Source organism: Xenopus tropicalis, chromosome 1 (genome assembly GCF_000004195.4).
Source record: "Xenopus tropicalis strain Nigerian chromosome 1, UCB_Xtro_10.0, whole genome shotgun sequence".
Classification (NCBI taxonomy): domain Eukaryota; kingdom Metazoa; phylum Chordata; class Amphibia; order Anura; family Pipidae; genus Xenopus; species Xenopus tropicalis.
Window position 1 is genome coordinate 41,552,809 of NC_030677.2, and position 24,124 is coordinate 41,576,932.

The following is a 24,124-nucleotide window of genomic DNA, read 5'->3' on the forward strand; positions in this document are numbered from 1 at the left end:
TCTTGCCATATACTCGAGTATAAGCCGAGGGTTACTTTTTGAGCACATTTTTAGTGCTCAAAAACTCGGCTTATATTCGAGTATATACGGTATTTGAAATTCTGGTCTTAATTTTGCCCTTTCTCCTTTTTATTTTTTTGTGTAAATTGCCAAACTGTATGGTCCGACAAACCAATGCCAATCTATATTCAAACACAACATAATTTGCTTACATTTTATGCTTACATGATCATTAAATAGCACTACATACCTTCAAATGATTTAGAAGATCCAGACATAAACACACACATTCATTTTCCTAATCTAATTTCAGGGCTGTTATTTTCTCCAGATCATAATCTCCACAACCCATTTGTTTCTTACCCTTTTTGCAGGAAAATGCTGATCAATTTGCTGATCCAAATCTCTCTCTAATACACTTCATTGTGCAAGTTTATGATCTAGCAGTGTTTTGTTTATTTTGCCTTTATTGAAAATATTCAATATACAAAAGCATATAAAAGAATGTCAACATAATTAAGATACATTTGTTAACTCTCTCAAGTGTGTCTTTCTCTTTGTTAACTTAGATAGGTAAGCAAACAGGGAGATTAGAGAAATCATAGAATCTTAAATATAAATAATATAAATAAGTCTTTATGTTTTGGTGTCTTCTGAATAACGCATACTTTAATTATAGAGTACAAGTACTTGTTTGCTTGAAAATATTGGAAAATAAAAAAAGAAACAGAAAAACAGGTAAGGAATAGAGATGTAGCGAACTGTTCGCCGGCGAACTAATTTGCGCGAACATCGGGTGTTCGCAAGTTCGCGAACTTTTCGCGTATGTTCGCAATATGGGTTCGCATGGCGTTTTTCCGCTGCATTTTTTCTCCGCCTAAAAACGCCACACAAGCCACACATGGCGTTTTTCAGCAAATCCCGTTTCCATGGTGCTAATAGTGCGAAATAGCAAAAAATGCAGCGTATTTCCGCTAGGTCTGCCAGCTGCCTTTGCGTATACATAGGAATATCTTGCGTTTTTACGCAACGCTGTGTCAACAAAGTATTTTTCAGAGAAATTTTTGCCCCTTGATCCCCCTCCTGCATGCCACTGTCCAGGTCGTGGCACCCTTTAAACAACTTTAAAAACAGTTTTCTGGCCAGAAATGGCTTTTCTAGGTTTTAAAGTTCACCTTCCCATTGAAGTCTATGGGGTTCGCAAAGTTCGCAAACTTCCGCACTTTTTGGCGTAAGTTCGCAAACTTTTTTTTTGAGGTTCGCTACATCCCTAGTAAGGAAGCAATACTTTTAACTAATGGTGCTTCCTTTGCTACTCCTGGTCCATTTGTTCTCACTCTGTATATTGTATACCAAATAGACTGAATTCTATAAGGCCTATACAGTTGCTCCAAGTGCCTAAATGGGTCTCTGGTCATAGTTTGTTTACTAAATAATCAGCTTGACAATTCAATATCCCCTCTCGTCTCATTTATTTCCAACTTTAAAGTATTCAGACACTTGATCTAGAGGTTGTACATAACCAAACTGTGCTTTCTTTCTGTTTTTCTTTCTTTTTTCCTCATGTATTTTTACCACCTCTCTATTATTTTCTTGTTTTTTAAATAAAAACATGAACCGTAATTTTACAGCATGCCTCCTTCAAACACTTGATCTAGTAGTTGTAAATAACCAAAGTGTGCTTTCGTTCTTTCTTTCTATATTTGTTTCCTTCTTTCTCTCTTTTTATTTTTCTCTCTTTCTTTTTCTTTTTTCTTCATATGTATTTTTACCACTTTTCTTCAATTATTTTCTTGTTTTTTTTAAATAAAACCATGAACTGTAATTTTACAGCATGCCTCCTTCAGCAGAAATACCAAAGAACTCATTCTGAAGGAATTATTTCCTGGCACAGAAAGGTTTTTATGTTTTTGGACATTATTATTCCAGTGGTGTCCCTGATTGCATATATGTGTGGCACGTAGCGCACCTGCTGAGAATGAACACTTTGAAAGGATCATTAAGCAATTCCATTCTATAAAGACACTGGACAAGTGGGACTAGCACAAACAAGTAGCTCTGCGCATATTGCAGTACCCAGTTAGGATGGCTGCATTATTTTGGGCTACAATTCAATTTGTTGAGATCTCTGCTTTCACATTATTGCTTTTGTATAAAGCTGCAGCATTAGATAAAAAAAGGAAACCTTTGGGCATTTATTTAATGTATTCTTTTCAACTCAATAGCATACTTCAATAAATGTATTTTATATTTCTCATTTGAAAGGGAAATATTTTATAGACTATAGACTTTTTAATTTTCTCACAAGTCCTGCTATGCTCAAAGAGAGTTTACACTGTAACTTGTGCATTTTGAGACAAATATTCATTTGTATAGTGAATTCTTTGAAATTCTTAGTTGAACCATTATTGCTTTGCAAAGCCAAGCTTTCTATGTGAATATTGCTATTGGGGCAGTTTAAATGGGCAGTATATAGTACCTCATTGTTCATCATGAGTGCAATGGGTATGGCTTAAAATTTTTTTGTTTTAATCTATGTTTTTTGTTATTTATTAATCAAACATGGCAAACAGAGAAACCGAGGCTACTCCACATTTGGTCCTTGCAAGGCAGATCATTAGATTCCAAGTGCACAGATGACTCCTGCATAATGGACTCCTGCTAAATATAATATAACATATCATAACAAAAAGGAAAGAAGGATATTGTAGACTGGTAAATTAATTATACTTTCTGTCTATAAAAACAGCAGCATTTTCCAGCCACTACTTTTCATTTTGACTGTCAAAAAAATTAATTGTTGATAAGATCATCATTTACACATTAAACCCTTCTTCTTCTACATGCCAATATTGTCAAGGAAAGCGGTCAGCTTGACCTAACTACAAACTCTAGCTCTCTAACATAAACAGACAGCATTTATAACCATCTAGAATGCACTGCAATATTACTAAAGAACAAAGAAACTATTTGCTATTGTTCCTTCATAAAGGTAATTTCTTTTCTCCATTACAGGAGCTTCCTTTGCTTGAAAACATTCTTGTGTATTATTGAAACTATAGGTTTCATTGTTTATAGATTTAGGTATTATTATACCTAGACTGAAGGACTGGTTGACACCTAAAGTGTTGAGGATTAATTTGCAGAAATGGATTTACACAGTGAGAGAGATTGGAATAGCAAACCCATGCTGACTAGAATAGTCAAGCCAATTATGGTGTCCTTTCTGACCCCAACGTTTCCCAAACAAAGTTACTAAAATGTGCTTGATTCTCTATTTTTTTTGTGTTCTGTTACTGATTTATTGCTTATTTTTCTAATAAAATGTAAAAAAAATTAAAACAAATATCAAGATGTTTCATATATCAGATTAAACAATTGATTTTCTATTCTAATCACTTTCTAAATATATGTATTTTAACATTTACATTTACTAATCATAAAAGAATTAACTGGTAATCCATACAATTAGAAATTAGCCAGAATTATTAAACAAGTGTTTATATAACGCACATATAAAACTTTTGATCCACTCATTTTACAAAATTGGTAGGTACTAGATTCTCATATCCTTTAATGGGCAAACTACTTCTAGAGTTGCTGAAGTATTTATACCGTGCTATAAAAAAGGGCATTAGTGAAACTTGGGGTGGTTTTGTGTCATGCAGTTTGTTCTGGTAAAGAGCAGCCAACCAGTCAATCAGTAACTGCCTACTTGCAGGGGCCTGCTGCACCCATGCCTATGGGAGTTGGATCAAACTGTACTGCAGTTCCACATACTGGTGCTTAGATGACACTTGCTCATCTGACTGAACACTGCTCAGTTCTTTTTAGAGAATTTAGAGCATTTAATGCTACATCCAATTTAACACTAGTTTAAATATTTAATAAAACATTAACTTTAACTTCTAAAGAGGGACACACACAGCTTAATTTAAGATGTTGTGTGGACTTTTATTTACACACCCATATAGTATCTTTAAGAAAATGTATTATTAAGTTTACTTCTCCTTTACACTGCTCTGTGGCTCCAGCAATGGTTGTACTCCATCTATGTCTCACACTTTTTGGATTACTAGTCTTAATTAGCTTTGTGTCATATGCATTTGAAATACTAACATTGTTGCATTATGAAGCAGCTACAATGTCAGAGTCATGATTTTATATGACATTTTTTTTTTTTTTTTGCTCTTGGCACAGTCTCCATTGACCACAAATAATATCCCATCACACATTTGTCAAACTGTCTGAAAAGCTGAAAAGTATCCAACATGGTTTTGCTGATGTATTTTGTTCTTCTTCAGTAATAATTTGCAGGTTTGGATTCGGAGCAAATTTCTGCATTTTGGGATTGGAGACTTGGCGCAACAAAATTAGTTGTGGGTCAAAAAAAATTACGGTCACGTCAAAATAGGCGTGGTAGTGTCAAATTGGGTGTGATGGCGTCAAAATGGCCGCAATCACTTCAAAATGGGTGCAGTCGTGGCAAAAAAAGTTACGAGTGACAAAAAATTTGGGTGACACCTGCGTTTCACAATTGTTTTGCAGTTTCACACATTTTTCTGTAGTTTGGTTCATAAATGAACATCTATGTTTTAATGAATTATACAACAGTGTGGTTGGTGTCATTTAGGGCTTGGTCCAGTGCACAGCAACACAAGAACATTTTACCATTCCATTAAAATATTGTCTTGTAAATGAAAATGAAATATATTATTATTGATTCACTCTGTAGTTTTAGGATTATGTAAAAAAATGAAAATATATCCCTAAGCCTCCGTGCAACAATCAATGTTATAGTTTCCTCTTGAGTTTTATATCTTTATTACATTATTGATGAAAAGAGAATGTGCTAAGCCTATGGCATTAAATTCAGTACTAAGAGATGTCTTGGATTTCTGAGATGTAACAAAATGACATAACTAAACACAATGTGGCAAATTTTGAAGCTGATTTGGTTTTATTATGACCTACTGCTTCTGGTCAAAGCAGATCCTAAGTTCTTTACATTTTACTTTCTGTCTTAGAACTTTAGAGACAATGGTATGTTCTACTTCCCTACTCACCTCTCCAGTTATACTGCTGCCTTCTTCTCTTATGTTCTTTATTCTCCCTTCATGCATTTTTGTGTAATTTTCCCATGATGAACCTTAACCCTTTTGGGTTGCAGCATCATTACTCAATGGGGATACAGTGTTCCTGTATTATGCAATGCATTTATTGGATTTTAATCACTTTGCAGTGAGCAAAGTAAATATTGGATGAAATTTAGATGAGCAAACATGAGGGTGCAGGGCTGTGAAAATATTCCTGATGAAATGTCATTATTTCTGAAGCTCGGTGTTAAAATTGCATCTTTAGGTGCACGTATGCTGTATTTTGTAAATATATTTCAAATACTATTTGAAAATAAAAAAAACATTGGGACAGAAGATTAGTAGGCATATTGATGAGCAACATTTTTTGCCAGGTTTCTCTGCGAAAAAACTCACCAGTGGACTTTTGTAGTGATGGGCGAAATGTTTCGCCAGGCATGGATTCTTTGCCACAAGAATAGTCGCAAGCATCAAAAGAATAGTCGCGCTTCCAAAAATTATCGCAACAATAGTCACGACCATCAAAAGAATAGTCGCACGTCAATTTTTTTTTTTGCCGCACAACATTTTTGCCGTTTCAAATTTTTCACCGATGCGAAACGGGACAGATTCATCTCTACTCATTTGATTATATAAAATCTAAAAATTAGTTTCTCCCATCAGTCTTGGTGCATATTTATAAATACATATTTATAAACATGCACATTTCATTTTGCAAGCAAATATAGTTTCACCTTAACTGTAAGCTCCAGTGTGCTTCCATTGTGCCTAGTTATTAATGAGTGTACATCAAATTGGACTATGAGAAGTCTATTGACATTTACTGAACAAGCTACAAGTGTAAATCTGCCCTAAGCAGTTTTAACAATGGCAAATGCTCAACTTTGTCCTGTTATAAATAGTCCTTTTGGAGGTGTAGAATGACATAACTAGAACAGCCAGAATACTAAGGAATAAGAGAAATGATTACTTTTACATTCAAACAGGAGAGTATCAGAGACAGCTAATAAAACAATGAATCTGCAGTATGTTAGAACCTGGAAATGGTAAAAAATACCACATAATAACCTATTCAATAGTCTTCCTCCATTTTTCTGCTTAAGCGTTGCCATTCCCTGCTTATCCTTGGAGAAATAAAGGTTAGATAGTGTTGAAAATATATGCTAAAATATGCTAAACATATTGGTAGGTTATTAATAATACATTGTAATATACATACAGGGATTTCATTGAAAGTGGTGCTTCAAACAGTATTGTAATTACCACTCTGAACAAAGACTAATAATAAGACAAATAATGACTATATGCAGTGAGAGTAGGAAAAAAATTACCAGACATTGCCCTTAATTGGTCAATGCTAATTTGGAATAAATTGAAAATGTGATCTTGATCAGAATGTGTGTGTGTGTGTGTTCTATGAAAAGACAAACACATGTCAAAACTAATTTTAAAAAATAGTATTTCTATATCTTTTTTGGATAAACCATAGTGAAGTAACTTCAATTGAAGAAATAAGAACCATCCAGATTAGAGACTAAATCTAGTGTAATGTATTTCAGCAAAAAAAATAGTAGAAGTGGCATATTAGTGGTCTCCTGTGAAAAAACATAATCTTAAAGGGAAACTCTGGTGAAAATGAAAATTCATTATGTCACATCATTAAAATTCAAAAGTTTCTAAATATAATGAATTGAACCTTCTGCCCCATTTCTAAAATTTCCCCATTCCCTTACTATTAGTAGTAGTCAGTGTCAGGTTTCAGTTGACAGTTTGGTTTACTTTGCCTGGAAGAAATATTTGAGCTAATTCTTTCAAAATAACTGACTCTGGCTCAAATGTAGAAAGGCGGGATTTGAGTCAGAGTTGGTTATTTTGAAAGAGTGATCTCTAATGGATCTTCTAGGGAGATACCCACCACCTATATATATTAGACTTAACTGAGTTTGACTCCTACCTGAAAATAGATAGAAGAGAGACAGATTGATGAGAGGGGGACACTAAAAAATAGATTGATTATTTTAGATATAGTACAGAATTTTTAATTGCTTATATTTAGAAAGTTCCTTATTTCTGTGAGATAAAGCTTAAATTTAATTTCCTTTTTAACAATAGGTACCTTTAAAGATCCTAACATTATGCATGCACTTTGATAAAACTTTTGCCAACTATGTATTAGACCAGAGGTCCCCAACTTTTTTAACCTGTAAGCCACATTCAAATGTGAAAAGAGTTGGGGAGCAATACAAGCATTAAAAAAGTTCCTGGGTGCCAAATAAGGGCTGTGATTGGCTATTTGGTAGACCCTTTATGGACTTACAGCCTACAGGAGGCTCTGTTTGTCAGTTAGTCATGATTTTTATGTAACTTGCCTCCAACCCACGAATTAAAAAATAAGCATCTGCTTTGAGGCCACTGGGAGCAACATTCAAGGGGTTGGGGAGCAACATGGTCCTCTGGAGCCTCTGGTTGTGGATGACTGTATTAGACAAATACTTATAATATATACAGAAAGAAAATAGTCTGATAAGGGCATGACACTGTTCTTGTTTTTGCACTTATTGGACCCAGCAGATATATAGCAAATGAAATTCATACTTTAATAATCCTGTGACATGTTTTCATAACATTTTATTATGTCAAGTGGCTTTCACTAAATCAATACTAACTCTATGGTGCGTTCTATACCATTTTTTCATCATGAAAATGATTCTAAGTATGTTACAGAATAAGAACTTATGCTTATTTCCACTGGTAAAATAATTCATTCTGCTTCAACATAGTCATAAATGGCCATAAGCATGAAACTATCTGTGGCTAATGTAACACATTAAAGATTCATAAAGAGAACAGAATCCATGCAAATTACTATAACAGAGATGCAAATGCTAATAAAACATGCACAAGTAGGAATATATTTCCGTTTCAGAGATTAAAACTGTATTTGCCTCTTTTCTTTAGAAGAACCAAAACATATTTTAACTGGGATTTTCATGCGATGATTAAGCATGAATTTTGGATATCTGGAAAACACACATGCTATTGCATTATACACATGTATTACATTTTAAACATGAAATATACATAAAGTCTATGACAATACATATTCCCTAATTCTTTGGATTTATAAGTAATAATGTCTGTGGTTTTATATAATGACATATAGACTTTCAGTGATACATCCAAGGCAGATTACCATCTGTAGCAAAGGAAGGTTCGTGTCTTGGAATAAGCAACATTTCATCTCGGAGCAAAAGGCAAGTACACTTGCTCTTTCTGACCAGGCAGTGCTGTGGCTGCTTAATATCTACTAAAAGCCACAATCACCTTCTGATCTGAGGAGCAGGTGACTGAGGTATCCCGTATGATCGCTGCACCAATACAGCTTATTCATAAGAAAAGTGACGAATAACATTTCATCCCCATGGCATTTCACTTACCTAAAAAATAAGCCTGACCTTTGTATAAATGCTGTAAGGATCATCATCAATTTTATTTTGCAGCAAATTGACAGTACCCATGACTTAAGGAATACTTATGAATGCCAAGTGTTAGTTCAATAAAAGTCTAAATTAAAACAAATACTGACTGGCAAACTGACATATCATATTTGCATAGCAGAATAACTTTCAGATATTTGGGTATACACTGTTTAGTAGGCAAGGGTAAAGCAGCAGCGTCAAGAGTTTATTCAAATACAACAAAAAATCCCTTTTAAAGTCAAAATCTGTTGGGAGTGATTGATTATTAATATCAGGAGGCCTGCGGCGTCATAAAGCAATAGTATGCACTATTGATGATGACATTCTCATACTATTATACATATAATAGCATGGGCAGCATGAGGGAGGAAAGGCTCCATTTTAGGTGATTTGGAGCAGCGTCCCTCTCACCCGCCTTATGTGGGGACCCACTAGCTCCAGAATGTTTGTTTGTCTCAACGGGCGGTGGAATGCTTGCCCTGGGGGTCTATGGCCCTGGATTGAGAAACTAGTGCGAGAAATAACCCAATGCGAAAATGGCGATTTTTCGCACGCGATAATACTATGGTGAATCGCGTGCAAATTATTTTGCGTTTTTTAACGCAAAAAAGCGTGCAATAATTTTTATCGCACTTTAGTGAATCAGGCCCATTGTTTAATAAGTTAATACACTGATGATGTTAATGTACATGTATTTTGATCTGTAATTAAAGCTGTGACCTTCTCTATCCCAAAACCTGGATGTCATTATTTGTGTCTTGGGGGAAAATGGAAAGGGTGAGTTGGTGATCATCCTTCCTGCGGGGGCTTGACGCTGCCCTTGTCAAAAAGTAAATGGGCAGAGGTTGCTGTTGTCCAGGAACACTTTACAACCAATCAAGTGCTTTTATTATTTTAATTGCATTAGACCCATTAAAGCTCACTGATTCCTGTAGTCCAGGAATGCTTATGAACCAATCAGGGGACATCATTTTATTTGCATTAGTCCTGTAGATACTTACTGCTGATAGGTGGATTTATGTAGAACTTCCATCTATAGAGTGCAGCATGGTGGTGCAGATATTCATTAAATAAAGTAGTTCAGTGTCTTGGCTTCTGTTGTCTTATTCACTGTTCTTTTTGTCCCAAACTGTTGAAATATGAACCATTTTTAAATATAGTTCATATACGGATTATGTTACAGTGCCTAGCAAGCAAATTTATTACAACTGAGATATCCTCTTAAATGCAAAGGATTTTTTTTTATAACCTCACTACTTATATTATACAGTATGCCTTATTTCTCTTAAATTATTATGTACCATCTGTGATATTTATCAATGCCTATAAGAGGCATTATCCCATATTGAATTACATGTTTTATGGTACATCGATCTGAATTAGACTGATTTATTCAAATGATGTTTAGTAGTTTTAACTTGTCTAGTGTCAGTAGAATGATAAAAACAAGTGCCTATTAGTTGCTATTGCAAGAAAATTGTCTCTACTTATAATATATGGTGCAAATCTGCCCAGATTGGTATGCAAAGTAACCAATAAGCAATCAGCTTTGACTAGTTGTCTATATATATACACATTCATAAAAGCAGTGTCTAGATTTGTTTGCGGATTTCTGTTGATCGTAAACAACTTTTTTTATGCCTATTTGTCTTGAATATTTCTTTAGAATCCCCATGGTTATTTTTCATTTTGAGAACTGTACAATTTAAATATACATTAGTGCCAAAAAGAGCCTAAAACATTAAGATATATTTTACTATAATGCTGCTTTATAATACCTGATCAATGCAGACTGCAAATACCATTCATTTCATTCTACCTAAGAGATTCATAATTTCAATCCATTAACAATGTATTTATTTCCATTCCTTTAAGCAACTTTATAATTGAATTGGAAGCAAAACTCCAGGGTTGATTTATGAAACCTATGGAGGCAGATCAAAGTCTTAAATATCTAACCCATACCACTTTGCAGAAAAATATTCTAATCATTGACAATGCTAGTAAATTACATGGCTTAGTCCGTCTCTTTTATGCCAGTTCAAAAATTCCTTTTATTACTTTTTTCCAGACTGTAATGAACTTCATTATGACTTTTTTGGTGACAGCAAGTATTTAGAAGCAGATTTAATATATGTCGGTCTTTTTAAACAAGCCGCAATGAGGCTTAACTCTCTGTAAAAAATACACATGCTTTCAGATTTACAATGCTTCATCTCTCTACGTCTCTGACTGTCTGTCTATCTATAATGTCTATCCCTGTTAATACATTAAATTTTCCCTATAATAATTAAAAACTAAAGGAGAAGGAAAAGTCTAATCACTGGGGGATTTTTTACCGCTTGGCTTAGGCACCCAGACCGGTGCAGTTTTTCTGCTAACAGGGCAGTGGTTCGGGTACCTGCGACCAAGCAATCCTCTTTCTTCTTCTGCCTTCACACAGCTTGCTTAAACAAGAAAGTTGGGTTTTGCCCTGGGATTCTGATGCCAGACAAGGAAAGGAAGAGGATTACTTGGTTGCATGAACTCTAGGCCGGTACAGTTTTTGGCTAATTGGAGCACTGACCCGGGGTTTCAGGTAAGTGATTACAATCACTGAGGGGTGCCGGCTAACCACCCCAAGTGGTTGTATCTCTCCTTCTTCTTTAATATAAATTGTATAATTAGTGATGAGCGAGTTTTTTCACCAGACATAGATTTGTTGCGAATTTCTGCATCTTTGGCGAATTGTCTTGCGAAACTTCAGTGAAATCCACCGTGGACAAATTGATGTGTGTCAAAAAAAAGTAGCAGTCATGTCAAAAAAAGTCACAGTTGCATTAAAACAATAGGCACGGCTGCATGAAAAATATTTGCAAAACAGCAGGAAAATTCAAAAAATTTTTGGCAAAGCGAAATGGGACAGATTCGCTCATGATATGTATCATTCATTCTAAATAAATCTTGGATCACAAAAAGGAGTTATATAAAAAAAGGTGCAAAGTTTGTTATAGATATAGTCACCTGGAAAAACATATTGAGTACTAGGAAGGAGATTCTTAGGCTGATGCCACACTGAGCGTATGGCGTATATTTTTGGCAAGCCGAAAATCGCTTGCCAAAAATACCGCCATATGCTCCTACCTGTGCCGGCTACCGAATGAATGAACCACATGTACGCACATGTGGCCGATATCCACTGAAGATATGAAGACTCACATTTTTTGGAGGATATCGGCTACATGTGCCTGCACCCGAGCGTATTTCATTCATTCGGGTGCAGGCACAAGGTAGGGTAAATGTAGAGTAGCGGGGCGTATTCTCGGCAAGCGTTTTTCGGCTTGTGTGTGGCATCAGCCTTATACAACTATTAATTTTTAAATCTCTTTTCAAGGGTCATGCCCAGTTCAGTTAGAATCACATAGTGACTAATTTAGCACTCATGTTGCTTTATTTCTATTATTCTGCCAATTAAAGTAATAATTGCTGAACAGTAACTGTAGGGGTTTTAGGCAACTTGACATTTTATAATAAACACTATATCAGTTTTTATTGTTCTTTTTCCATTAATATCTACTCACAGCCCACTGCTTACAGTATTATTAAGAGATATGACAATAACTCAGACTAAAGAAGCAGTTTTGTGTTTTTAGAATGTAAGAATATTAAACAGACCAAGACATATATAAAAACATTAATTTAAAAAAGTTACAAGCTCTGGTAAATGTTTCTTTTTTACTGTTACAAAGGAATTTTATTTTACTTGTTATACCTGTATGTCTCTTGAAGCGTATGCAGTTCTGAAACAACCCAGGATGCTCCTTCATGACCTAACTAGCTCTAACAAGTCCTTGTCATCTACATTACTATTACCTGAATCCCTGAATCTGGCTTGTCCCATGGATACTGACATCTGGTGCCTGCCCTCTCTCCTGGCCTGGACCTCTATAATGCATCTGCTCTCTGTATCTGTTATTGTGGTGTCCCAAGTTGGGTAGGATTTCTATAGATGCTTCCACAAAAACCCTGAGGCCCCTAAAAGGGCATCATTAAGCACCAGAACCTGTGAAGCTCTCCTGCTAAGCCAACAAGCCAAACAGATGTTTAGCAGTTTATTTTTGTCCAAGAACACTCCTGAGTATTGCAATAGCAGAGAAAAAGCACCACATCATTCCAACTATCCTCATTAAAATGCCTTAAATATACCTTCAAATAATGAATCTCTGCTTATATATATATATTTAACTTGCTCTTACATTTTATTATGAATAAAAAGCCACAATAAAAAAAATCCATTTGATGGTCCACCCTAGTGCTTTAGGCATACAAACTTAGGGCTACATTCATCAAATCATGAGTTCGAATCCTGAATGGGAAAAATTTGGATTGGATACAATGATTTCTGAAGTTTGCAAATATCACGAAAATGTTTACGAAAAAATCATATTAGTCACGATAATATTGTATTGGCGATCCAAAATTTTCGTACCGAATGATTGTAAACAGCGGGAAAATCTTTCCAACTTTGATCCTTCTGTGCATGATTTTGGAAGCCTCCCATATGAATCATTGGCACTGTGCAGCTCCAACCTGGCCCAAGGAAAGTCTCCTATAGGGCTCAATGGCACTCTGCAGCTCCAACCTGGCCCAAGGAAAGCCTCCCATAGGGCTCAATGACACTCTGCAGCTCCAACCTGGCCCAAGGAAAGTCTCCCATAGGGCTCAATGGCACTCTGCAGCTCCAACCTGGCCCAAGGAAAGTCTCCCATAGGGCTCAATGGCACTCTTCAGCTCCAACCCGGCACAAGGAAAGTCTCCCATAGGGCTCAATGGCACTCTGCAGCTCCAACCTGGCCCAAGGAAAGTCTCCCATAGGGCTCAATGGCACTCTGCAGCTCCAACCTGGCCCAAGGAAAGTCTCCCATAGGGCTCAATGGCACTCTGCAGCTCCAACCCGGCCCAAGGAAAGTCTCCCATAGGACTCAATGGCACTCTGCAGCTCCAACCCGGCCCAAGGAAAGTCTCCCATAGGGCTCAATGGCACTCTGCAGCTCCAACCTGACCCAAGGAAAGTCTCCCATAGGGCTCAATGGCACTCTGCAGCTCCAACCCGGCCCAAGGAAAGTCTCCCATAGGGCTCAATGGCACACTGCAGCTCCAACCCGGCCCAAGGAAGGCCTCCCATAGGGCTCAATGGCACTCTGCAGCTCCAACCTAGCCCAAGGAAAGCCTCCTATAGGGCTCAATGGCACTCTGCAGCTCCAACCTGGCCCAAGGAAAGTCTCCCATAGGACTCAATGGCACACTGCAGCTCCAACCCGGCCCAAGGAAAGTCTCCCATAGGGCTCAATGGCACACTGCAGCTCCAACCTGGCCCAAGGAAAGCCTCCCATAGGGCTCAATGGCACTCTGCAGCTCCAACCTAGCCCAAGGAAAGCCTCCTATAGGGCTCAATGGCACTCTGCAGCTCCAACCTGGCCCAAGGAAAGTCTCCCATAGGACTCAATGGCACTCTGCAGCTTCAACCTGGTCCAAGGAAAGTCACGATACCGAAGCTTGAATGAATCTGAAACTTTTGTACTTGGCGCAACAATATGATTTTGTCGCACAAATTTTGTCACAAGGTACGAAACTGTCGTGCAAAATACGCTCGAAGCGTTCGTGCCTTAATAAATGTCCCCCTTAGTCTCAACTGATAAAATCATTTTTTATACTTTTTTTTTCACAGCCGCGCAAACTTTCAGTCCTGTTGTCCCAGCTCCACTCCATCCCCCTGCCCACCCACCTACTTCAGCATCTGACAGCAAGTGGCATCAAAAGTGCCCCTCCTTCACTGTGAGAGTAAGTGCTGGAGGCAATCCCCGAGGAGCACATGTAGCTAGTACACTCTGTCAGTAAAAGACTTTCCTTTTGTTAGAATAATTTACAGTGGCAGTCAAAGCATAAGAGACAGCTCCAGAGATGGCAGCTTGTACATGCCAAAACAAAATTTCCCTGCAGATCATCAGTCCAGGACTTTACATACAATCAACGACTTACATGCTTACTGCCATATATCTCTAAAAACCTAAAATGAGAAATTATTACTTTGAAAAAAAAATGCTTTATGCTACCTCTTCTTTTGCAGCTAAGGAAGAAAGCTCTCATTTGATTTTAACATTAACAAATATACAACTATAATTTGTATTACTTCTTTAAGTTAGGTAGAAAAAAAGAAACAAAATGTACAGAAAAAAATATAGATTAATGAATACAGAAATACTTGAACTACATTTTGTATGTTAGGAAATAAGACACTAAGATTATGCAATGTGCTTATAATCTGTGCTGCTTTTAAGTTTCATACTACTCATTAGTGAACAGGATCAAAACATGTAGGAAACAGAATAGCTGTCAGGTACTGTACGTATATAAAAGATCTAACGCAGGCTACGATGCATAGTTTATTTAGCAGAATTGACCATATGTGTCCTATTAGATATTCAAGGATAAGATTCGTATTTTTTGCTTTTCAATCAGCCACGGCTAACTTTTAATGGATTTAATTTGACTTTTCCTTTTAAACCCCTTTGAAGTACATCATTATATAGAGCCATTCATCTTTGTAAAATTCATTTTTATTTTGAGCAGATAATTGACTGCCAGTGGTATAGCCTCAAAAGACATCCCTGGCTTTCATTTTTATTACATTAAAAGACTTGTATCATTGTGCTTTTGGTGACAGCTTCCCTCGAACTGACAATTATTGACAGATATTTTCTTTCTGACAGTTTTCTGTAAATTTCAACTGGGCGTCTTCATTATGACAACATTTGCACAAAACATTTCCCTAAAGGCTATGGGGTATTTCTTGCATTCTCTTAGGGTGATATTGAACTTAAATACAAAAAACAAAACATTATTATATAAATGACAATGAGGAATTTTTTAACAAAACAGTTTAATGGAATATGCTAAATATATACATATTTGCTATTGTTTAGAACAGCTCCAGATGCCTATTGTCTTAACCAGTCCAAACTGATGATATAAATATTTGGTCTAGTGATGAGCGAATCTGTCCCAATTCACTTTGCAAGAAATTTGCTAAACTTTGAAAAACATAGCGAAACACAAAAGTAAAATCCATCACTTTTCTTTAAGAATAGTTCACTAACATTAAAACAATAAAAGAATAATGAATAATTTTCAAATGAATCATTTTCAAAGAAATAAATTCAAAATATTCAAAAATAAATGCAGGGGTTTAGCTTTTTTTTTAGCAGATCTCTAGTTTTGAATTTCAGCAGCTATTTGTTTGCTTTGGTACATTTTACCAGAGCAACCAGGCAGTGGATTGAACTGAAATATGAATAAGAGAGGGCAGGAAAAGATCAAGAATAAAAAGTAACAATAAAAGTACAACTGTAGCCAAATGGTTATTCAGTTGTTGAGGTCAGTGACCTCCATCTTAAAGCTGCCAAGAGGAAGAAAAATAAGGCAAATCAATTACAAAACTGTATAATATAAAAAATGAAGACCAAGTGCAATGTTATTATGAACAGGCCATTGTGTAAGATGTTAACAGTTAACCTAAAGGGAAACTGCAGCAAAAATAAAACATTAATATATGCTTCACTTGACTGAAATCAATCTATTGAAAATTCTGTACCTTTTCTTACTCTTTACTATCCCCAACCAGTGCCTCAGGAGTAACATTGGATGTTGCTCCCAGTGGCCTCAAAGGAGGTGCTTATTTTTGAATTTCTGAGGCAAGTTTTGGCATAAAGTTTTGGCATACAGTTAAGGCACCTATATCATATATCCTAATAGTTTAATTCCTCCATTTCTTTTACCAGTTTATTTGTACATCTCTGATTGCTCTCATTAATATCCTTCTTAAGGACTGGAGGCCAAAATTATGTTTTTATTCCTTGATGCCCTCTTTTATGCAAGAATACCAAATTCTAAAATTACCAAATTCTTCTAAAATTACCAAATTCTTCTAAATTATGAAAACCCCAACACATTACTATTTATTGTATAACTTGTATTTACGTAATTTCTACCAAAGTACATAACCTTGCACTTATCCACATTCAACCTCATTTTTTAGTTTGCTGCCCAGTTCTCAAATTTAGTCAAAATTTGCAATGTAGCAGCATCCTGTGTGAAACTTACAGTTTTGCACAATGTATCATCAGCAAAAATAGAGATAGTATTTACAACACCAACCTCATGGTTTTAAAATGAAATATATATGTATTTTTACACATATCCAATTCCACATATTGAAAGAAAACCCTGTTACTCTGACCGTTTCCCAATATCCTGTAGGCTGACTTTGTAATGCAACCTCTCCCTCACCTTGTTTCTATATCATCTGTATTTTCATGCATAAATAAAGCATGATTCACTATTGTTTAAAAATATATGTTGTTGTTTTAGGCACTTAAGTTCTCTTGTTGCAGAAGTGGGATTACATAAAATTCAGGTAGATTTAGAAAGCTTAGATTGTTTTGTTACCTAAAGTTCCTTAGTAAATGAAAAGTTTCTGCAGAAAAAGAGCACAAAATGTTGAAAAAAAATAACCGAGATTTATAAAAATAAAGTGCTAAAATTAGCTTTCATTGTAAGGGTAAATGGCAAAAGGTAATTGTTCTATAAATGTTTTTCAGTAATTTGGTATAATGGTATGGTGGTTGGAAATCCCCTGTTAACAATGTTTGTGTGGGAGAAGGAAATCTGTCTATTATGAAGTGGTTTTCAGCTGTGTCAAGATACCTCCTTCACCCAACTTAATCATATTAATTGCCTCCAGTCTTTCTAAAGAACATTTAAAAGTCCAAACCAACTATAAACTTCACATATTTATATACAGTATCTTAATTAGGGTTTCCACTTCTGCTGGCGTTCTTAGCTGGCCAGGGGGTGACATTACAGGGCGAGGCATTTACATGGTGGGAAGTGGTGGGGCTGTGCCATTACAAGGGTGGGGCTATCACATGGCGATCTCGATTGGTCGATCACCGCGTCAATGTTAGTGAGTCCTGCCCGGTTTTCCTAATTCGGGAAACCGGGCAGGAGGTTTTGACCCGGATAGCCCTTCCAAAAACTGGGCTGTCTGGGTCAGATCCAGACAGGTGGCAAGCCTAATCCTAATCCTACATTGATTCTAGGGATTACTAAAAAGTAAAATAATATAGGGGCCATTTACTTACAGAACTGCCACAAATTTCCCCACAATCAGTTGTCCAGGCTTCCATTTTGACACAAAATTATTATTATTATTATTAGTACATATTTTAGATATACAGTAGCTAAACTATTAGCTAATATTTTACTCTAGTATTCTGGCTATACATGATTCAAGGGTCAAAAGATGTTTTTAGTTTGTTTATGACACTGCATTGAGATATTCTGCTGTCAGCTTTGTGATATACTAGTGTCATGATTAAAAGGCAATTTATCAGATATGTTGGGAGTCTAAAATGTTTTAAGCACATATGTTTTGCTCCTCAAGTCAGTGAATAACAACTGTGGTTAAGAGTAAGTGAATCAAAAATGTTACTGGTGATTCTTGGATGTTGCTAAGAGAACCTTACTTCACGTGGCTTTAGAAGGCAAAGGACATCCGTTTGAACTACAAGATCTGAGCAGCAAGCAAACGCTACAGTATGCAGTGCTTCCAGCTACAGTATTACAGGTCACGGAGTGTGGAATAATAATACAATACATCAGAAGCAGTTCTTCACATTATTCAACATGGATTTTTCTGTAAGTTTTATGTTGATATCCATAAATATATCTTGTGTTTGCGGAATTGTAAGCGCCTCTACAGGATATGTACAATAAAATAAATTGCTTGTGCATTTGAGTTATCATATCCAGCTACATCATGTTTTGAGGCCCATTTATCTAAATTCAATTCTAAATATCATGACTAAACTCGCTTTTTAAAAAGCACGAACGTCTACTCGTTTAATAAAATATCCAAATATAAAAAGCACAAACAAAAAAAAAAGTGCAAAGAATCCAAATACGAAATCCACATTTTCATAAGAATGTTTGTGTGCTTGCCTAGGACAGCTCCCAGTGACTAAATGATCTCGCCATCTTTTAAATGGCGTAGTTTTGTATTCACATTTTTCATGGTTTTTATAGTTGATAAATTACAAAAGAGTAATTAGTGAAATACATTTTTAGTGCTAAAAAGTACTATTTTTATGATTATATTAAAATATTTATATATAATATTTTTTGATTTTTGACCAATTTGCTCTTCTTCTAATATAATAAAACAGAGTCTTGTACAAAATGATAAATAGGCTAGCAGAAATCCATGCCAAATCCATGTTAATGTAAATTTTAATGTATTTTTTCAATAACTGTAAGGCACGGTGCCCCCTTTAAAGAAAGGCCTGTTACACTGTAAACCCAATGACTTAAGCATGCCGCATACCCTTTCATATGTTTTAAATCAAGACAACATATTTTTTAACCTTAACTTTGCTATATGTAACCCTTTTCTTACCACACTTCTGTTAAATCGGATCACACTCTCTTTTTTCTTTGCTTTGAGTCATTTTATTGCATTTTTAGCCATTTTATGGCATTTTCAGTTCTGCATAGGTGCTGTTTATTTGATTTCGTCCGTAAAACTTTGCTTTTCTTATTTTAGTGGTTTTATTGGATTTTAGTAATTTTACTGAATTCCGCATTGTTTTTGTTTAGGAATGCACCGAATCCCAGATTCGGTTTGGGATTCGGGCCGAATCCAGCCTTTTTTTGAAGGATTCGGTTTTTGCCGAATCCATGGTCCCGGGCGAACCGAAACCTTATTAGCATATGCTAATTACCACCCATAATTGGCATATGCTAATTACCACCCATAATTAGCATATGCTAATTACCGCCCATAATTAGCATATGCTGGATTTGGTTCATGGTTCGGCAGAATCCATCAGTTGGGTTCGGGGGTTTGGCTGAACCCAAAAATGTGGGTTCGGTGCATCCCGATTTTTGTTACTTGTATTTGCCCATAGAAATTGTGTCTGCTGTGAATATTGGGCATCAAACTGTTCAGTAGAGCCCTGGCATTCATATTCAGGAGGTTTTATGTTGGTGTGTTATGAAGTGTTTGGCATGTAGTGGGGTAAAATGCAAGCTTTGTGACAATTTTCATAAATTTCCTAAAAGCTTTAGGCTTTGTAGATTGGTAGTTTTTAGTAGAAAGACATATTTTCCTATTTTGGGATCATCAGAATGTGTACTTTCAGAAAATGTAATGTTTTCTAGGGTCTCTGTACTGTTAGGGGGTCTTATGGCAAATAATACATTGCCAGGTGCTTATATTGCGGCAGCCAGAATGTCAGATGTTACACTATTTTCATTAGGGTGCCTTTGTATGCTACATAGTTTAGGACATTTATGCATATTGAGCATCAAACTGTTCAGGAGAAACCGTGGCATTCATATTTAGGATTTTTTTGTTAGTACGTTATGAAATGTGGGGAATATAATGTGGTAAAATGCAAGCTTTGTGACAATTTTGAGAAATTTTATAAAAACCACTATGTATAGGTTAGCTAAGATGTATTTACCCATTTTTGTTTTGTCAGAATGTGTACTTTTGGGAAAATATATGGTTTTCTAGGGTCTCTGTACTGTTAGGGGTGTTATAACACATAATGCACATACTGGGTGCTTATATTGCAGCAGCCAGAGTGTCAGATGTGACAATTCATATGCACTATTTTTGTTTGGGTGCCTCTGTACACTACATAGTTTGGTAAATCTATGCATATTGGGCATCAAACTGTTCAGTAGATCCCTGGCGTTCATATTCAGCATGTTTTATACTAATACATTCTGAAAAGTAAGGTATATAATGGAGCAAATTACAAGCTTTAAGCTATAAAAAAAATTCTGGTATAAATCCCTATATCATAAAAAATTACAGTTTTGCAGAATATGATCCAAATTAAGAGACTACAATGAGCTTAGTAACCAACAGAGTTACATGGATATTGTTAATGGTTAAATATATCAAAAAGACCCTTTTTTCTATATCAATAACACCAAAGCAAAACATTGAGTAAAGCCTACCTTACAGATATATAAGCAAGTTGATACTTTACTAGGACCAGTAACACCAAAGCATAACAATGGTTATTACCATTAATTGTTCTGATCGGTGCAGCCTACAAGAATACACATTTATGACCTAATCTTAAAACCCTATGAAAATAAACTACATGTATTTAAGAAGAATTTTTCAAAGAACAGACTGTTAACTTTACTTTTAGGGCACTTGCATTTTGCTTGTGATATTGGCCGTTCATGGGCTATTTCTATTATAACTTAATTCACGATAAAGTTGTCAGTTGCCATTGAAAACAGCCTGACTGCTGTGGGATAGTTTAATTTCTGCCACTTAACAAAACTGATAAGTCTGTTCACATTGACTAGCTAAGCTAAAGCTCAGAGAGATATCTCAATAAGGGATTATTGTAGCCCAGTGTTTTATTGTTGAGTTAAATTCTTTGATATTGAAAACTAAAAATGCACTGGCGAGAGATAAAAGGAGAACTAAACCCTAAAAACAATACGGGTAGAGATGCTGTATTTTATGTATCGAGCACAAGCCTAAAGTTAACAATCCCTACAGCAGTATGGATTCAGGGTTTCTAAGTTGTACTCAATGTGGTCTGGGCAGCTATATGTTCTATAATAATGATCCTTAAATTTAAATAGATATTCATTGGGGTGAGGTCTATTGAAAATTTTTAATCTTTCTCAAAATATAAAGTATCACACCAAGCTAATTAAACCTATAAAAGGGCTTGTGCAATTGAGTATTAACATCTTCATAACAAAATTTAATTTAAGCAACTTTCCAGTATTCATTATATGTAAATTAAATTGCTGTAGAAAGAAGTATCTTTCTGTCCTTTGCTATTTCTTACATTGTCTTTCTACATGTGCCATTTTATATACTGTTCTAGCAGAAGTCTCTGCTCAAGGCAAGACCCCAATTTGCACAGTGCCTTCTATGTTCTGTGATGAGCAGAGCTGTAAAGAAGGAGGATCACAAAAGTTCAAATGGCATTGTGGGAGATGAAGTGTCGACTGGAGGAGAGCTGACTAGTGCAAAGTTGCAATGGTACATTTTTAAAATGTTACAGAGAAAGTCCCAAATCTTTACCTGGAAACCCAAGATGCAATTTAGCCAAATTAATGATATAAAATGTTGCTGACATAAGTTTTCCCAAAAGTGCACAAAAGGTTGCAAGATACTGTCTGCTCTGCACCAATCCATAAATTCACATATGTTCTAATTATTTATTAGCCTACAATATTAATTATCTCATTCACCTATTTTAGATATATAAGATTATATACCGTATATACTCGAGCATAAGCCGATCCGAATATAAGCCGAGGTACCTAATTTTACCTAAGAAAACTGGAAAAACTTATTGACTTGAGTATAAGCCTAGGGTGGGAAATGCAGCCGCTACTGCTAAGTTTCAATAATCAAAATAAATACCAATACAATTACATTAAATGAGGCATCAGTGGGGTATATGTTTTTAAATATTTATTTCAAAGAAAAACAGTAAATTAGCTCTGTAAGTGGAGAAGAGAGTCAACAAAAACAATATGGTATCAACAATGATACCTTAAGAGTACTAGCCCCTTAGCTCAATCAGCAACCCAGCTAAAACACAGAGTTAAAATCATTCAAAACTATATACAGTATAGATTATACAGAATATAAAGTGCAATGTCTAGATCAGAATGGGGCAGATGAGGATGCTAGATGGAGATGAATTGGGAGCGGCCAGGGCAATGGAGCATCTTGCGGGTGGCCCAATTTTCACACAAAGGACAGAGGTGCTAGTCTGGGGGAACCCATGGCACCCGACTCAAGTATAAGCCGAGGGTGACTTTTTCAGCACATTTTGGGTGCTGAAAATCTAGGCTTATACTCCAGTATATACAGTATATATGGCATTTAGCCTTGCTGCATAGTGTTGTTTTTTAAAAAAAGTAATAAAATAAAATCAATGTTTTACGGAAGGCAAGGTCATGTGACTTTTTCCTTTTATGATCTCCACTTATATTAGATATCTATGATATAAATTTCCAAATAATCTCTAGATTTACAATCTAGATGCTGGCCTCACTGACCATTGCAAGCAGCTATGTTGGCATGACAGAATGGAGAAAAAAAAATTGTCACAATAAATAGTGATCCCAACCAATCACAATCCTCTATATAGTACTTTACATTTTGGGTTGGAGAAAGGCAGATTAGAATGGCAAACACAATAAACACATAAATAATGTTTTCAAGATAAGGAGTCTTTCCATAAGTTGGATCCTCATAACCTGTCTACTAAAAAAATCATCAAAATGTGAATTAAACTCAACAGGATTGTTTTGCCTCTAATAAGGATTCATTTGAGCTTAGTTGGGATCAGGTAAAGGGCACTGTTTTATTATTACAGAGTAAAATGAAATCTTTTTGAAGATTTAGAATTATTTAATAGAGTCTATGGAAGATGGCCTTCCCGTAATTTGGTAATTATTGAGTTTCTCAATAATTGATCCCATGCCTGTACTTGGAGCATTGCACCACATGGTTGGTTTCATCCTCCTGAATGAATGAATGCATTACTGAACTGCTCCAGTGCAAATCATTATAGCTTGGAATATGCACTGCAGCACTTCAGTAATACATTGTGTCTCCAAAACAGGCAAAGGTTCTGTGCATATGGGTATTACATTGTATTATTAAGAGCAGCTGCCAAATAGCACAGTTATCTCAAGTGATAATTTTATGAACAACTGGAATAACTGAAGTATGTATAAGGATGCAAGAGACTGAGGAAACAAAAGAAAGAAGAAAAGAGCTAGAAATGCATCAATGACACCTATATTTTCATGTATTACATATGTTATGTAATAACATGCAAAGGCGATGATAGCTGTTAAAAAAAGATTTAAGTATCAGTATCTCTTTAATGCAGTATGTTCCATATGGAATAGGAACAAAATATGCATGATTAAGAGCAGATTATTAACCACTACACTATTACTTGTTGTTCAAGTTATTCATCAGCTACTTATTCAATATCTCAGCACTATAACTCCAAATATAGAAAATAATTAAAACAAATCATTTCAGAGATCTTAAAGGAGAAGGAAAGTCATGTTGGCATTTTATTGCTAATAGATTTGCCACATTAGTGCCAACAAGAACAAAATCAGCTGCCATTTTAAGTAGCTTCCTTTCTGCAGTCTAGCTGTTATAGCTGAGACCACACACATTCCTAAGGGAGTTCTTAGCATTCTTGTGGGGAGGGGGGAGCAGGAGAGGGGACAGAGGAGAGAATTGTGCAGACTCTGGCCCTGGCAATTAAAGCTGTTTCTGAGAGAGGAAGTCAGACACTGGAACATCGTGTTTACAAAAAAAAAGACAAGAAATCCTGTGTTTCTTTTGATAGAGGACTCAGTGCAGCATTACTGTGCTTATGGCTGTATTTCTGATAACGCTTACTTAGTTTTTACTTTTCCTTCTCC

General features: G+C 35.8%; 1 protein-coding gene and 1 non-coding gene across 2 annotated transcripts in view; both read right to left on the reverse strand.

The window, feature by feature from the left end:
• sgcz (sarcoglycan zeta) overlaps window positions 1–24,124 on the reverse strand; it is a 390,798-nt gene that overhangs the window by 197,029 nt on the left and 169,645 nt on the right. The window lies entirely within an intron of this gene.
• On the reverse strand, window positions 8,364–8,436 carry mir383 (microRNA mir-383). The gene has a single exon (NR_049625.1). It is a non-coding gene; the product is annotated as a microRNA mir-383 (primary transcript).